We start from the raw sequence: 16,649 nt of genomic DNA, 5'->3' as shown, positions 1-16,649 counted from the left end.
CGCCGTGAAGTGCTCGACCGGTTCGTACGGAACCGGCATGAGGAAAGGAGGCCAGTAGAGAATGTCGTGCTGCCCGAAAATCCAAGTGACAACAAACCTATTGCCGGCACCATCAACACCATCGGAGGAGGCCCGGCCAAAGGAAGCTCGGCTAGAGAGCTAACCAGGAGAAGAACTCCTCTGAAGCGTTCACGCACCTCTGAAGCAATCTCGTTCTCGGATGAGGACTTAGAAGGAGTTGAGACCCCCCATGATGACGCTGTGGTTGATGACCCAAAGATTGATTCATAGATTGATTTTGATGATCACAACACCTTGAAGTATAGATACTAATGTTTATGTTGCAAGGAGAAAGATATTTATTTTGCAAGGAACATAGCAAGTTGGAAGAACACAAGAAGGCCTCCAAAAGCACTCAAGAAAAGTTAGAAGAAAGCTACAATTCATTGGCCCAACTTTAAAGTTCAAAAGATTCAAATTGGAGGAGCAAATTCAAAGGAAAATTCAAAAGAATAGTCTTCGAGTCGACTCCAATGGTTGCCGGGTCGACTCCAAAGAAAGCGAGAGTCGACTCTCAGTGGTACACAAGGGAAAACTCAGAGAAGCAGTTTTTGGACACTGAGATTCGAGTCGACTCCCACAAAGTCCGAGTCGACTCCAAAGACAGCGCAACCCCAAGACAGAAGACGGTATTTTCGTCTCTGAGAGGCGAGTCGACTCCAAGACAAGTCGAGTCGACTCCAAGGCAGCGCGGCTCCAAAATACAGAGGATCAGTTTTCCGACTCTGAGATTCGAGTCGACTCCCAGACAGCTCGAGTCGACTCCAAGGCAGCGCTACACTAAGATGGCAGAAGACCAACTTTCAGAAACTGAGAGCCGAGTCGACTCCAAGGAAGTTCGAGTCGACTCCAAGACTGGATGAGCCAAAAGACAGAGAATCGGGAGTTCGGGATCTGAGATTCGAGTCGACTCCCAGGACAGTCGAGTCGACTCGAGTGGACAAAATTCAAATTAGGATCCACGGACTACAGAGGATGAGCCGACTCCAAAATTGCCAGGTCAGCGCCAGAAGTTGGCGAGTCGACTCCGGGTTAAGTCGAGTCGACTTCCAGTCAAGACGGCAACTTTAATTCAAACTTGGAACAGTTGCCGAGTCGACTCCGGAAAAGCTCGAGTCGACTCCTGCTACAGCCGAGCCGACTCCTGATCGCGCGAGTCGACTCCAAACCCAACGGTCATATTGTCAGGAGCTGCAGACTGGTTCCAACGGCTCTATTTTTGTCTCTAACGGCTATATTCTTGTTTCCACTCCATCTAAAGCTATAAAAACAAGAAGAGAGCTAGGGGAGAACTGATGGAAGTGGGTGAAAACATTTAGGGAAGAGATTCCAAGGGAAATCTCCCAAAAAGCACAAAAGGGCCATTCAAAGTGAAATAGAGAGAAAAAGAGCATCCAAGTGAATCCCGAAGCTACCTCTCCATCCGTGTGATGCCTCCGTGATCCTCCACTTCGTGCCGAATCAGAAGAGGGTCAAGTAAAGAAGAAGTCGAGCTCATTCATCTTCCAAAATCCGTTTGAGAGCTTCTCTTTACTCCTTTTGTTTATATTGTTATATCTGCTTGTTTAAGAAGCTTTGATTTGTTTCACACTTTCTTTTAATATCTTGTAACTTGATTCAATCAAAGGATTGAATCAAGGGGTTAAGGTTTGTTGGTAAGCCAAAGGGAAAACCAACGGGGTTTAAGGTTTGTTGGTGAGCCAAGGGGAAAACCAACGGGGTTTAGGTTTGTTGGTGAGCCTAGGGTAAAACCAACGTGTAAGGGTTTGATTGTGAGCCCGGGAAAACAATCAGGGTTGGTTCTAGTCGGTGAGCCAGGAAAAACCGACCGAGTTCGTTGTGAGCTCGTAAAACAACAAGTTTGGTTGTGAGCTTGTAAAACAACCGGCTGTAATCTGTAGGATTATAGTGAAATTCTCAAGAAGTCTTGGGGAGTGGATGTAGGTGCTGGAGAGCGCCGAACCACTATATGTCTGTTGTGTTTGTGATGCCTCTTGTCTTTGTCTAACTAACACACTTACTCACTTAGATAAGTTGCTTGCGTTACTATTATCCGCATATCCTTTAGTTGTAAGCATATTCGATCAAGTCAAATTCTATACATCAAACCGTTGCTAAGTTTGACTTTCACTGTGCATCCATACAACTTAGCATAGTTAATCAAAAAGTTTTAGAAGTAGCATAAAAGTTTTAAAAGACCCAATTCACCCCCCCTCTTGGGTTGTATCTACTGGGCAACAAGTGGTATCAGAGCAGGTGCTCAAATATTATTTGTAGTCTTAACCGACTAGAGCCAAAGATCATGACAACTCAAATAGATAGTTTTCTAGGAGAAGGACAAGCAATTGACACACCTCCACTATTTAATGGCATAAACTATGCACATTGGAAAATACGCATGCGCATCTTTATTCAATCACAAAACTATTACTATTGGAAAATCATAATAAATGACCCTCACACACTCTCTCAAACTTTTAATGAAAAGGACTTAGCACAATTAAATGCTAATGCTATGAACATATTATATTGTGCGATTCAAGAAACAATGTTTAATGAAATTTCTGCATGCTTATCTGCAAAGGAGATCTGGGATACTTTAGAAAATATTTATGAGAAATCTCAGAGTAGCTCACATGTACTTCAATTGCATACTAACAATGAGACTGCAGAAAAAGGTGTTGAAACTTCCATCTCAGTCGAGTCGACCCCAAGTATTTTAGAGTCGACTCTCAAGTTAACCGAGTCGACTCCTATAAGGTCCGAGTCGACTCGAAGGCAAATCAGCTTCCTAAAGACAAAGAAGAAGAGGAAGCAAGAAGAAAGGAAAAAAGAGATAAAAAGGAAGAAAGCCTTGACCAAGAAAGAGTCAAGCAAGAAAATAAAAGTTAGGAGCAACAATGAAGATATTAGCTCCAAGGAACTACAAGAGGTAACTAACCTGTGCTTTATGGCACAAGAAGACAAGGTAAAAACTGAACCTACTTTTACATCAAATGATTTTCTAGAAGAATTAACTTATGATGAATTATTAAATGCTTTTCATGATTTGTATGATGAATGTAGAAAATTAGCTGTGAAGAATAAACATCTTAAGAAACTAAATCTAAAAATTTCAAAAGAGAGGAATTCTAATGATGAAATACAAGATAAACTAAATTCTGAAAATGAAACCTTACGGTCAAACTCAGAATAATTGATCCAGAAAAATCAGAACCTAATTAAAGAAAATCAAAACTTAAGCAAAGAAATTAACCAATTAAGATCTGTTATTAACAAATTCACTGTAAGTTCAGAAAGATTAAAAATAATGTTTGAAAGCCAACATGCTGATTTTGATAAATCAAAACTTGACTTGACTCTTTTACTTAACAATAAATCTTTAGATAAAAGGGTTATCAATTCACCAAGCAAACCCTTAAATAAGATAACCTATTTCAAATATGAAAAGAATGGGCATAACAACTTTTCCCATCATTCTAACACAATTAAATCAAATGGTAAAGTTATTAGAATTAAACAAATTTGGGTTCCAAAAGGAACCTTATGTCCTAACTCTCAAGGACCCAAGCAAGCTTGGGTACCCAAAATGAAAATATGAGGATGTAGACATAGGTGTGCCAAGATACCCATGGACCAAATAGATTCATACAAATGGGTGTTCTAGACACATTGAAACTCAAAAAAAAATATAGTCTTTTAGTAAACGTAATAATAATTCTTGCATCTCATCATTATTCTTGTTCTAGTATTTGATTAAAGTATGAATTGCATGTGTTTTGTGATATAGAAAATATTTTTGGAAATATAACCAAATCACTTCACATTATAAGATACTTTACTCACCATTGGATAAAGTTGCTAAATGATTAATCATTATTAAAGATAACTCTATGAATTCTCTATATGCTTGATTAAGAATTATTATCCACGGCATTATCCTTATTGACAATAAACACGAGAATGTGTACTTGGTGTACCTTTTGAATACATGTGCTTAAATACTAAGATCAAAGAATTCTTTTTGGCATGAAAACTTACCTTATGCTAGTATGGACCTAATTTCAAAAGACTTTGTCATAGGCTTACTTAGATTATATTCTGATAGGTCAAAGTTTGCTATGCATGATAACTAAGGAAACAAACAAAAATCATTTCTAAATCTAAAGATGTTGTTTCCATCTCTAAGTTTTTCAAAAGCTTACATTGGATTTATTCTTGGAAAAATAAAACTGAAGTAATTTTCTGTATTTACTAAATCTTGTAAAAGTGTTTCAAATAATAAAGGTTTCCAAACTGTGAAGATAAAGAGTATCATGGCACAGTGTTGAAAACCAAAATCCTGATAAAAGTTATACAGAAAATAATATTAAATCCAATGATTTCAGCACCAAGGACACCATAAGTAAAATAGAATTAATAGAATTCTTGAAGAAATGAAAAAGACAATTATGTATGATAGTCATCTACTCAAATAATTTTTAAAAGACTATCATCACTGCTTGTCATACATATGACTTCTATTAAATCTATTTTTGATGAAAATTTTGATCTTCTGAAAAATGGAAAATGAACCATTGCATATCCTTTTCAGTCGTACATGTTATGCTTGATATGCTCTTATGAAAATAATGCCAAATCTGATAAAGATATTTCTATCCTTGGATATCATTCATCAAGCAATGCATATAGAGCATTCATGAAAAGATTCTAGTTGTAGAAGTATCAATTCATTTTGATTCTTTATGAGACTAGTGATTTATTATCAAGATACTAAAATTATATGGTTAATCTTTTACATATAACAATCTGAAAAACTTGTTAATAATTAGAACCAAATTGGATTTTTCAGATATGCTCTTAATAAAAAAAATTTTGACTATTAAAAGACTAAATTAAGAAAAGATAAAATAGATCTTGATAAGATTCTTGCATAATTAGAAGTAAAAATCACCTTTATCATTTATTTGCTTTACGAGCGTTATTTTCTATCAAATGAATGTGTAGAACACACTCTTGTGTGGTTATTTCATTAAAAAGGAGATCTATGTAAAATAACCACCATACTTAAAAATACACATTACATATATGATAAAGCAATATGAGATTTGATACAAGCATCAAAAACTTAATATATAAAAGCTTAAGTAAACTTTTTGATAGAAAGCAATAGTGATAAATCTATGGATCAAAAAGAAGAATTTGTAATATTTTATTTGCTCAAAGAATGCATTGATGACATCAGTTTTGGTTCTACTAATGAAGAGTTATATGAAGATTTTACTTAGCTCATGTAAGGTGAGTTTGAAATATGTGTGATGAATGAATTAACATCTTCTCTCAAACTCCAAATTAAGACAAACAAGAAAGGGGATCTTCATTGACCAATGTTAGTCCACAAGAACACTCTTATAGAAGATTGGCATGAAGAAGGTACATCTAAGACCCCATCTTGTAGAATTTGAATAGGATGAGCAAAGTAGATCTATTGTTTAAAGTTGTATTGAAGATTGATAGAATAATTATTTCATCATACAGCTAATAGACCAGAATGTATGCTCATTATGTGCACTTGGGCAAGACTTCAATCTAACTTTAATGAATCTTATTTTATTGATAACAAATAAATCATAATCTGAATTTTTGATAGAAACAACTGTTTAAGATAAAATTGATTAAAACTTAGCTAAAATATCTTATTGATAATTATCTTAAACAAATAGAATCTAAACTAAATTATTTTTGAAAATAAGAAATTGAATTGACCTTGATAAATCTTCTATTGCCTCACATGCTTGTCCTTGAACTATCTTGGTTAATGAAACTATCTCTTTAGTTCAAGTGAAATGTGCTTGCTTATATTTAGGCAATCTCTTGAGTAAAGTGATTCAACATTTGATTATTGTCATATCTTATGATTGAGTCATCTAGTTTAAATAAAAATATGTTGGTTGAATGTTTTGTATCTTGAAGAAACTAATGACCTTCTTTCAAGAAAGAAAAGGAGTTTGTTAATAATGCAGGATCCTTGAGCAAGAAAATAAGAGATCTCAACTTGAAGGATATCTCCATGTAAGATACAATAAACATTCACATGCAAACAAGAGAGAGGACCTTCTTCAGCCAAAAGTTCATACATAAGAAATCTAGTAGGTATTTGACTGAAGAATGCAGAATGAAATGGTAATTCTAGATACTTCTCTCATAAATTAATTGAGCAAAGTCAATAACTTAAGTCTTATTACGACATGATTAAAGTCTTTAATTATTAATTTTTGATATCATGTCTATAATTGATTGAATTGTACTTTTAGAGAGTGTTTCATGGTTTGCCAAAACTAGAATATATCTTTGCATATGTCATAACCATGAAATACACAAGTATATGCTTAAAATTTTGATGTAAAATAACTTATGAGAAGTTATGAATCCATGAGCATAATGAAAATGTTGTTTGCATGATACACATATAAATGATACACAAGATAAATTCTTTATTCTGCTCTTTCGTGTAAATTACTTGAGAATAACAAAAAGAGAGAGAGATAAAGAAAAGAAAATGGATATTATTCAAGAGAAGTAAAATCCAAGTAGAGGCAAATACTCCAATCTTAAGGAAAAGCAAAACAAGCATAATATATTCGGCACATTTGGAAGGGATAAAATTCGTAATTAATTACACTTAAACAGGAATAGTTTGAAGTGAACTTTATAAATTTTCTATATTGCTCATCATAGGGATGGTGCCAATGGGGAGGCTAGTGGTAGTACCCGGCACTATTTGACCCAACTATTCGGTGTAGGGCATATTAGGGACGGCACAAGAGGGAGGCTAGTGGTAGTACCTCGTGCCCCTTCCCAACTCCACCGGATAGGGAGCAAATAGAGTATAGAGGATAAGAAAGTTATAAATGAAAAACAAAGTAAATGAAAGTAGAATTAAGTCAAATTTTTTTTTAATCACTTGAAAACACACTTTAAGGATAAAATCATTGCAAGATTATATTTAAATAGGGGAAGTTTATTTGAAAAATATTGATTTGGATCCTTGACATGCTTGTTCTTAATATTTTAATGCATGATTTAACACATGATTTATTTTGCATATGGTATGATGTCTTGATTCTCAATGTTTTGTAATGCTTCATCCTTGGACAATTTGTTTGAATGTTTGAATTGCTACATAACATCTTTTGTTTGGTTCTATTGAAAAGAAATTTCAGATTTGTCATTCATAATCATCTCTAAAATCTGAAAGTCGAATAAAATTGTAGAAAGGAGAAGAGAAGAGTATCTCTATTTAGGGAAAATAAATTGATTTTGATCTATCTTTCTAATTGCCTAACTTTGATACATAATGTTCTAATACTTGTTAAAATATCCTTATTTTGTAATAATTTAAGATGAGCCACAATGTGAAAGATACATATCTCAAACTATGACTTAAAAAGCCTCTATTGAAAATCTTTATGAAATTCAGAATATGATTTTGTATAAAAGTTTAAACTCCATATGATTACTAAATAAAATGTTAATGTAAGAAAAACAGAATTTATTTTGATCGCTCCGATACACTTCCGAAACATATCATTTCTTATCTTCAAAGTGTACTCATATTGGTCTAAATGGTGTGTCTTTCAATGATCTTGATTACAAGCAAATATTTTTAAATATATGACTTTATTTTAATATTTAAAATTTTATTGAGCTTCATGTGTACATAGCTAAAAAACTGTGATTAAGAAATTGAAGTTTATAAATATATATACCTCAATGATCATCTATATGTTTTTTCCTCCTACATTATTAAAGACTTCCATTAATATAGTGAATGATCTTAAAGCCTAGAAATATTTCACATCACTCAAATGAGTCTAAAAGAAAGAAAATGTAAATGGTTTTGAAAGAAACTGAGCTTCAAATGAATTATTTTTGATTAATATTTCAGTACATTTTCTCAAAGTTGAAGAGGAAGCATACCTTGTTCTTAAAGGATTAGAAAGAGTAATTGCTACAAATTTTGAATAATACTAGATTACTCTACATTCTCGATGTCATAGAATTTCAGTGTTATTAACGTTTATCACTAAAATCTGAAATTCAACCAAAGAAAAGAATGATTAAAGAAGAATGCATCTTTTGAGGAGGAGCTTTAGATAATCTTAACCTAAAATTACTTCAATTTGATGCATACCTTGAATTTTATGGATTGATTTTGATGAACCTCCTGATATTGCAAAACATGCTTTAATTACCTTGAGATGAGTTCTATCTTCAAATTTTAAACTCTTAAATGGAATGATCAATTGAGGGGGAGAAACAAAATTTCAGAAGGAGAGGTCTTATGGAACTTAATCGCGTATATCTATAACAAAAGGAGAGAGGAAGAATACTAAATGAAAAGTGATCCTAATGCTCTCCAACGTGTATCATCCGAAATTTAAATCTGAAAATTTTTACGATACACCTTGAGACTTGTTATTTTGGCTAGTATATCCTATGCATAAATCATGAACCAAATTGCAAGTTGATCTTAAGAGCCTCTAACTTAATAAAAAAAAAGGGAGAATAACGTGTAAAATTTTCTTGAATAACGTGCAAGTTGATATTCACTAATGAGTCCTAATTGACTTAATCTCTAGAACTTAATTGTCAACTCATTTTTTTTGTATCAAATTGTGCTTATTTTCTAAAAGGAATAAAAGAAAGTCTTTAAAAGAGCTCTAAGATGTATCACAAATTGCATGATTTCATAATTTGGTATTTGTGCTCAAATGCACTTATTATTATAAAGAACCTTTGAAGTCATTAAGAATTAATGACCCAACATGATGATATGTCTTTCACATATATAAGTTTTGATCTTTTACTCTGAAAATTAATCAAAATTGCTCTCATGTTTGATAAAATACTTAATAGATTGGGCAAAAGGTCTTAATTGAACAAGCTTTCATACTTATTATTGAAGAGAGGTTAGATTTCCACTCGTGTTTTCATTGAATATCATTTGTGGTACTTCTTGAATTAACCTAAGAAAGATTCCACCCACACTTGATTAGAAAACTATCTGTGGTATCAAATTAGAAAACTTCTTGAAATCACATTCAATGTGTTCTGCTCTGAAATTATCTTAATTGGCTCTGATCTGTGCTCACTAATCTGATTCCAATATTATTGCCTTGAGTTAAATGATTCATATCCTGGCAATAATGTAACATTCAAACCAGAGTACAGTAAGGGAAAGAAATATTTGAGTGTTCTGATCTTTGTGCTTAATGTTTCACTATCTTTTTGATGCTGTCAAAAAGGGGGAGAAATATCTAAGTATATGCTTATAATGCTTTGTGATAATCAGCTTGAACTGAAATATATTGATTGTGTTAAGCTGATTAAATCTAAAGCATTATCATGAAGTATGTTTTGTTTTAAATATACATGTTGTCTACTTCATGCAACTTTGCTATGTATTACTTCTAGAAAACAATATCTTTTATATTGCATATACTCCAAGTTTTGTCATCATCAAAAAGGGGGAGATTGATGACCCAAAGATTGATTCATAGATTGATTTTGATGATCACAACACCTTGAAGTATAGATACTAATGTTTATGTTGCAAGGAGAAAGATATTTATTTTGCAAGGAACATAGCAAGTTGGAAGAACACAAGAAGGCCTCCAAAAGCACTCAAGAAAAGTTAGAAGAAAGCTACAATTCATTGGCCCAACTTTAAAGTTCAAAAGATTCAAATTGGAGGAGCAAATTCAAAGGAAAATTCAAAAGAATAGTCTTCGAGTCGACTCCTGAGGAATTCGAGTCGACTCCAATGGTTGCCGGGTCGACTCCAAAGAAAGCGAGAGTCGACTCTCAGTGGTACACAAGGGAAAACTCAGAGAAGCAGTTTTTGGACACTGAGATTCGAGTCGACTCCCACAAAGTCCGAGTCGACTCCAAAGACAGCGCAACCCCAAGACAGAAGACGGTATTTTCGTCTCTGAGAGGTGAGTCGACTCCAAGACAAGTCGAGTCGACTCTAAGGCAGCGCGGCTCCAAAATACAGAGGATCAGTTTTCCGACTCTGAGATTCGAGTCGACTCCCAGACAGCTCGAGTTGACTCCAAGGCAGCGCTACACTAAGATGGCAGAAGACCAACTTTCGGAAACTGAGAGCCGAGTCGACTCCAAGGAAGTTCGAGTCGACTCCAAGACTGGATGAGCCAAAAGACAGAGAATCGGGAGTTCGGGATCTGAGATTCGAGTCGACTCCCAGGACAGTCAAGTCGACTCGAGTGGACAAAATTCAAATTAGGATCCACGGACTACAGAGGATGAGCCGACTCCAAAATTGCCAGGTCAGCGCCAGAAGTTGGCGAGTCGACTCCGGGTTAAGTCGAGTCGACTCCCAGTCAAGACGGCAACTTTAATTCAAACTTGGAACAGTTGCCGAGTCGACTCCAGAAAAGCTCGAGTCGACTCCTGCTACAGTTGAGCAGACTCCTGATCGCGCGAGTCGACTCCAAACCCAACGGTCATATTGTCAGGAGCTGCAGACTGGTTCCAACGGCTCTATTTTTATCTCTAACGGCTATATTCTTGTTTCCACTCCATCTAAAGCTATAAAAACAAGAAGAGAGCTAGGAGAGAACTGATGGAAGTGGGTGAAAATATTTAGGGAAGAGATTCCAAGGGAAATCTCCCAAAAAGCACAAAAGGGCCATTCAAAGTGAAATAGAGAGAAAAAGAGCATCCAAGTGAATCCCGAAGCTACCTCTCCATCCGTGTGATGCCTCCGTGATCCTCCACTTCGTGCCGAATCAGAAGAGGGTCAAGTAAAGAAGAAGTCGAGCTCATTCATCTTCCAAAATCCGTTTGAGAGCTTCTCTTTACTCCTTTTGTTTATATTGTTATATCTGCTTGTTTAAGAAGCTTTGATTTGTTTCACACTTTCTTTTAATATCTTGTAACTTGATTCAATCAAAGGATTGAATCAAGGGGTTAAGGTTTGTTGGTAAGCCAAAGGAAAAACCAACGGGGTTTAAGGTTTGTTGGTGAGCCAAGGGGAAAACCAACGGGGTTTAGGTTTGTTGGTGAGCCTAGGGTAAAACCAACGTGTAAGGGTTTGATTGTGAGCCCGGGAAAACAATCAGGGTTGGTTCTAGTCGGTGAGCCAGGAAAAACCGACCGAGTTCGTTGTGAGCTCGTAAAACAACAAGTTTGGTTGTGAGCTTGTAAAACAACCGGCTGTAATCTGTAGGATTATAGTGAAATTCCCAAGAAGTCTTAGGGAGTGGATGTAGGTGCTGGGGAGCGCCGAACCACTATATGTCTGTTGTGTTTGTGATGCCTCTTGTCTTTGTCTAACTAACACACTTACTCACTTAGATAAGTTGCTTGCGTTACTATTATCCGCATATCCTTTAGTTGTAAGCATATTCGATCAAGTCAAATTCTATACATCAAACCGTTGCTAAGTTTGACTTTCACTGTGCATCCATACAACTTAGCATAGTTAATCAAAAAGTTTTAGAAGTAGCATAAAAGTTTTAAAAGACCCAATTCACCCCCCCTCTTGGGTTGTATCTACTGGGCAACAGTGGTCATCTCCATGATCATAAATAAATTTGATGTAAAGCATGTTCTGGTCGGATTCACCGGAGACGGAAGGAGCTCAGCAAATGTTTTGCATTACGATGCCTTTCGAAAAATGGGGATGACGGAAGACCGACTCTGAAGAATGAATGCCCCGCTGGTCGGATTCACCGGAGACTCGATCCCGGTAGAGGGTGAGATCAACCTACTGGTCACGATCGGGCTTGCCCCTTGAGAAAGCACCGTGAGGACGGATTTCCTTGTGGTCTGCCTTCCCTCGGTCTATAACGTCATTCTTGGACGACCAGGGCTTAACGCCCTCCACGTTGTGGTCTCGACCTACCACCTGCTCGTGCGGTTCCCCACCGACCAAGGAGTAGGCAAGGTTCGCAGGGTCCAGACTACAGCTAAGCAATGCTATATGACGACCCTCAAAGCGAAGCAACCGACTGAAGCACTAAGCCAAGCCGAACAACCAGCCGAGGCGCCAGCCCAAACGTCAGATCAGGTGCTGCCCATCGAAACCCTAGAAGTGCGGGACGCCCCCCAAAAAGAATGGGTAGAACCTGGTGAGCTTCTCATCCAAATCTCCTTAAAAGAAAACTGCTCAGAGCTAACCATGCAGGTCGGCTCCAGCCTGAGCTCTCACGAAAGAGACCACCTGATCAAGCTCCTTCAGTCCAATATGGACGTCTTCGCCTGGTCGCTCGCAGACATGCCGGGGATAGACCCCGAGGTCATGGTTCACCGACTTCAGGTGAAACCGACCTGCAAGCCTGTAAGGCAGAAGAAACGAAGCTCTGCGCCAGAATAACAACAAGCAACGGCCGAGGAGGTGGACAAACTTCTCAAGGCCGAGTTCATCTGGGAGGTCTCCTATCTAGATTGACTCGCCAATGTAGTCCTCGTGAAGAAAGCTAATAGAAAGTGGCGCATGTGCATGGACTACACCGACTAAACAAAGCCTGTCCAAAGGACAGCTTTTCTCTCCCCAGCATCGACCAGCTTGATGACCCAAAGATTGATTTAAAGATTGATTTTGATGATCACAAAACCTTGAAGTATAAATACTAATGTTTGTGTTGCAAGAAGAAAGATTATTTATTTTGCAAGGAACATAGCAAGTTGGAAGAATTCAAGAAGGCCTCCAAAGCTCTCAAGAAAAGTTAGAAGAAAGCCACACCTCATTGGCCCAAGATTCAAGTTCAAAGGCTTCAATTTAGAAGAGCAAGTTTTAAGAAAAATTCAAAGAAAAGGCACTCGAGTCGACTCCTACAGATCCGAGTCGACTCCAAGGAGCAACAGACAGCCGGACAGAAAGATTCATCTCAGAACCTGTCAACGAGTCGACTCCTGAAGAGCGCGAGTCGACTCCGATGCTTGCCGAGTCGACTCCAGGGTAGTATGAGTCGATTCCTAGGAGTCACAGGCAGAAAAGTCAGAGAGCAGTTTTCGGGTCTGAGATTCGAGTCGACTCCAGTGGAACGCAAGTCGACTCCGATGGTTGGCAAGTCGACTCCAAAGAAAGTGAGAGTCGACTCTCAGAGGAACACAAGAAAAAAGTCAGAGAACGTTTTTCGGACTCTGAGATTCGAGTCGACTCCCGCAATACGCGAGTCGACTCCAAGACAGCGCAACCCCAAAGACAGAAGACGGTATTTTCGTCTCTGAGAGGCGAGTCGACTCCAAGACAGTTCGAGTCGACTCCAAGGCAGCGCGACCCCAAAATACAGAGGATCAGTTTTCGGGCTCTGAGAGCCGAGTCGACTCCAAGAGAATCCGAGTCGACTCGAGGAAAAAAATCAGAAAATATGTCCTCTGGATTTCTGAGAATGAGCCGACCCCTAAGTGCCCGAGTCGTCTCCAGCTATTTGCGAGTCGACTCCAGTTTGGTCCGAGTCGACTCTAGAACAAAGCGAGCACATTAATTCAAATTTGGAACAGTGGCCGAGTCGTCTCCAGTCAAGCACGAGTCGACTCCTGCAACAGGCGAGTCGACTCCAGATCGCGCGAGTCGACTCCGATCCCAACGAAAATATTGTCAGGAGGTACAGACTGTGTCCAACGGCTCTATTTTTGTCTCTAACGGCTAGATTCTTGTTTCCACGCCATCTAAAGCTATAAAATCAAGAGGAGAGCTAGGGAAGAAGGTATGGAAGTGGAAAAGAACATTTAGAGAAGAGATCTCAAAGAGATTACAAGGAAAATCTCCCATAAGCACAAAAGGGCCATCCAAAGTGAAATAGAGAGAAGAAGAGCATCCAAGTGAATCCCAAAGCTTCCTCTCCATCCGTGTGCTGCCTCGGTGATCCTCTACTTCGTGCCAAATCAGAAGAGGGTCAAGTAAAGAAGAAGCCGAGCTCCTTCATATTCAAAACTCGTTTGAGGGCTTCTATTTACTCTATTTGGTTATATTGTTATATTTGCTTGTTTAAGAAGCTTTGATTTGTTTTTAAACCTTTGTTTTAATATCTTGTAACTTGATTCAATCAAGGGATTGAATCAAAGGGTTAAGGTTTGTTGGTGAGCCAAAGGGAAAACCAACGGTAATAGGTTTGTTGGTGAGCCTAGGTTGAAACCAACGGTGTAAGGGTTCGATTGTGATCCCGGAAAAACAATCGGGGTGGTTCTAGTCGGTGAGCCTGGGAAAACCGACCGAGTTCGTTGTGACCTCGTAAAACAACAAGTTGGGTTGTGAGCTTGTAAAACAACCGACTGTAATCTGTAGGATTATAGTGAAATTCCCAAGAGGTCTTGGAGAGTGGATGTAGGTGCTTGGGTGCACCGAACCACTATATGTTTGTTGTGTTTGTAATGCCTCTTGTCATTGTCTAACTTACTCACTTACTTACTTAGATAAATTGCTTGCTTAACTCTTATCCGCGCATCCTTTAGTTGCAAGCATATTCAATCAAGTCACATTCTATACATCAAACTGTTGCTAAGTTTAAATTTCACTGTGCATCTATACAACTTAGCATAATTAATCAAAAAGTTTTAGAAGTAGTCTAAAAGTTTTAAAAGACCCAATTCACCCCCCCTCTTGGGTTGTATCTACTGGGCAACAAGTGGTATCAGAGCAGGTGCTCAAATATTATTTGTAGTCTTAACCGACTAGAGCCAAAGATCATGACAACCCCACATAACGTATTACTTGCTGAGGGACTTTCCACAAACAGACCTCCACTGTTTGACGGATCTAACTATATTCAATGGAAAGCTAGAATGAAAATCTTTACTCAATCACAAAACTATGAGTTATGGAATGTCATAACAAATGGCCTACACACACCCACGAAATTAATTGAAAGTATGTTCGATAAAAATTTGGCTGAACTAAATGCTAAGGCTATGAACCTTCTCTACTGTGCATTTAATAAAAATATTTTCAACCAAATTTGTATATGTTCATCTGCCAAACAAATATGGGATACTCTTGAAGCAACTTATGATATTTCCGAAGAACCCCATGTTAGTTTACTTGAGGATAATTGCAAGACTAACATTGAGCATGCAGGAAACACTCTAAATCAGGAAGAAAGATTCAAAAGCTTCCTAAAGACAAAGAAGAAGAGGAAGCTAGAAGAAAGGAAGAAAGAGATAAAAAGGAAGAAAGCCTTGACCAAGAAAGAGTCAAGCAAGAAATTAAAAGTTAGGAGCAACAATGATGATATTAGCTCCAAGGAACTACAAGAGGTAACTAACTCGTGCTTTATGGCACAAGAAGATAAGGTAAAATCTGAATCTACTCTTACCTCAAATGATTTTCAAGAAGAATTCTCTTATGATGAATTATTAAATGCTTTTCATGATTTGTATGGTGAATGTAGAAAATTAGCTGTGAAGAATAAAAATCTTAAGAAACTAAATCTGAAAATTTCAAAAGAAAGAAATTCTAATGATGAAATACAAGATAAACTAAATTCTGAAAATGAAATTTTAAGGTTAAATTCAGAACAATTAATTCAGAAAAATCAAAATTTAATTAAAGAAAATCAAAACTTAAGTAAAGAAATTAACCAATTGAAGTCTTTTATTAACAAATTTACTGTAAGTTCAGAAAGATTAAAAATGATGTTTGAAAGCCAACATGCAGATTTTGATAAATCAAAATTTGGCTTAACTCCTTCACTTAGCAATGAATCCCTAAAGAAAAAGGTTATCAATTCACCAAGCAATCCATTAAATAAGATAACTTATTTCAAACATGAAAAGAATGGGCATAACAACTTTACCTATCGTTCTAACATAATTAAATCAAGTAGTAAAGTTATTACAATTAAACAAATTTGGGTTCCAAAAGGAACTATATTGTCACGACCCCCGCCCCGTTCCCGGCGGGCCGCCGCGACGGTCCTAGGGTGCGGGTAGGCATAAGGCCACCAGCCACCACGTAGAACCCTACTACCTATCAATCATAAATAAATTCTGAAAATTTTGGCATGATGCATGCACAAAATGATCACCTTTCCTATGGTGACCTGTCAGGATTATCTCATTACATACAACAACGCTACCTGTCAGAGCAGCAATCACATAACCTGTCACATAACGAACCTGGACAATATATATCAATACATCATCACAGGCATATAACTCAACTATATAAAAATCTGGTTCCCATTCCATCCATGGTCAAACCCATATCCACAACAGGATCTATGACTATGACTATACACTAAATACAACAGAAGGTTTATAATACACCAAAAGGGTATAAACCTCTATCTACATTATACTATACTATGGAGCGGCACAGCTAGCAGGCAACCACTAATCCTGCTCCTCTCTATACAATACCTGCCCTGCAATCAAAAATATCAAACTGGGGAGTGAGTATATGAATACTCAGTGAGTGGAGTAGAGAGTACTATGCACATGAGACAGAATATAATCATGGCTCGAGATGAAATCTCAAGATCAATAACAAGATGAACATGATCTCAACATAGAGAATATGGAGTAACTCATCAATATCACCACAATCAATATCAACTCAT

The sequence above is a fragment of the Phoenix dactylifera genome, unplaced genomic scaffold (assembly GCF_009389715.1).
Source record: "Phoenix dactylifera cultivar Barhee BC4 unplaced genomic scaffold, palm_55x_up_171113_PBpolish2nd_filt_p 000922F, whole genome shotgun sequence".
NCBI lineage: Eukaryota > Viridiplantae > Streptophyta > Magnoliopsida > Arecales > Arecaceae > Phoenix > Phoenix dactylifera.
Note: the sequence above shows the minus strand (reverse complement) of the source record.